Below are 2,284 nucleotides of genomic sequence, written 5' to 3' on the forward strand. Positions count from 1 at the left end.
CCAAGAAAAAAATGATTAGGCAAAGAATTAACTAATAATCATATTAAATTGCAGGCAGATTATTGGCATTTCATTTGATTAATTATATTAAAAAAACGATTTTAGGATGTTTGACAATATAATGTGAAAGCGTGTTGGAATAAGGAGGTTATTGGTGATTTTAATCAGTTGAGTATTCTATTTTGTTTGAAACAAAACTCAATATTTTTATTATAAAGGGGAAATGACACAAATGTCCTACGAACTTTCTAAGGTTTAACCGTTAAGTTCTAAAGTTTTTGTCGGATTTTATGAGTCCCTAAATTAGGATACGTCATGTTTTTTTAGTCTCAAACAACCTATAATAACCAGTTCACCATGCGACAGAGATCATTTAGACCAAAAAAACTCACATTGTGTTCTATAAAGCCAAAAAAATAAGTTTGGGGATTAAATGTTAGTCTCACCTTCTTCTCCACCCAATACCACTATTATTCCACCTTCTTCACAGCCTCCTCCATCAACCTGTCACCTTATCTGAACCAACTGTTCATCAACATTTTATTCAGCCATTACAACCACCATAACCAACCTTAATCACCATCGAATCAATATCACAACAACCCAATCCAACCACCCTTATTCATCCCCCTTTGTCTCGTGAAATCAGCCACCACCAGAGCACCCACAAAAACCACCAGTCAACCACCATAACCAATCACCTGCAAATCAAAGAAAAAAAAGATTAACTCTCATTTTTCTCTATAAACCTCATGAAACCCACACATCATTCTTAACCTCGCATCCATCAAACATGCAACTCGAAGGGAGAAGGAGAGTTAGCTTGTGCAATTTCGAACAAAGAAGAAGGAATGAGGGGGTTAATTTCTTGAAGAGCTGAAATCAAATCAAAGAAAATAGTGGAAAGGGGTTGTGAACGAGAATCGATTAGAAGGAGAAGAGGATTGTGATTTTCGGTGAGTGTGTGTGACGATCGAGGGTGAAGACGGAAAGAAGAGCAACGATCCATTTCTTGGGAGGGTACAAATAGAGTGTGAATCAGCTTTAGAAGAAAAGAATGAGAGCTAATAAAGTCGATTTTTGTTGTTGGATGTTGGTATACACGAAGACACACAAGTAAAGAAATCAAATGTGCTGCTATCTTTCATTCTTCTCCCAAATCACTTCGATCTTATGGCATAACCATTTTGATCCCTAAACTTATTTTTTTTGGCTTTATAATGGTACAATGTGAGTTTTTTAGGTCTAAATGGTCCATGTCGCATGGTGAACTGGCTATTACAGGTTGGCAGACATCCTTAGTCTGAGAATATGGATAGGACATAGTTATTCATCATTAATCTGGGAGTATGGATTTACATATACACACTTGTTCCTAATATGAGAGTATGGAATAGGCACAACTATTAATCCAAGAGCATGACTAGATCCGAGAGTATAGGTTAAGTAAGAGGTAAAATTTAAGGTCCAAGAGTATGGATAGTCTCGTTGTGAGGATCGACGGGGTGGGGTAAGAGTTGAATATATATATATATATATATATATATATATATATATATATATATATATATATATATATGGGGAAATTATATATATTGTGTGCTCTAAATTATTTATATGATATAACATTGTGGGATTGAAATCCCTATGTACTCACCAGTTTCCCAACCTGACCCACTCCAGCTTATTTGTATCACAGGTGTTGATACGAAACTACTTTGCACTGAGAGATTTAAAAGAGATGTAGATCACTGGTATAAATAAATGTAAGTTCTGTTTATACTTATGTTTATGTATTGACGATGACATCCCAAGGTTTTTAAAGAATACATTTCTTCGGAAATGTTTTGATAATACATTTATCATGTTTTTCTGGGAACAAATTTTGCAACATTTTTATTAAAAGAAGAACTCTGATATTCAAACAAAGCATAAACAAAATCGATCTTTTCTGACCGTGAAAATGGAGATGTTACAAATATAGTCATAAAATAATGGGGTCATATTGTTCGTCTTCCATGTCGGAGATGGGTGTCAATGCATGTCGCAGATGGAAGTTGCGTGTCGAAATCGAGTCGGAATGTCAGAATCGGAACATGCCTTTCCAAAATGAAGTTGTCGCCTCAAATTATATTCCAAATTTTCATATTCAAAATCCCAATCCAGAACATATATGTTTCATCCGGAATAGGCATTTCGGATCTAATGTAATGGGTCGGACCACCCATTACATTAGATCCAGAACATATATATATATATATATATATATATATATATATATATA

Source organism: Lactuca saligna, chromosome 4 (assembly GCF_052625555.1).
Source record: "Lactuca saligna cultivar CGN05327 chromosome 4, ASM5262555v1, whole genome shotgun sequence".
In the NCBI taxonomy this organism is placed as follows: domain Eukaryota; kingdom Viridiplantae; phylum Streptophyta; class Magnoliopsida; order Asterales; family Asteraceae; genus Lactuca; species Lactuca saligna.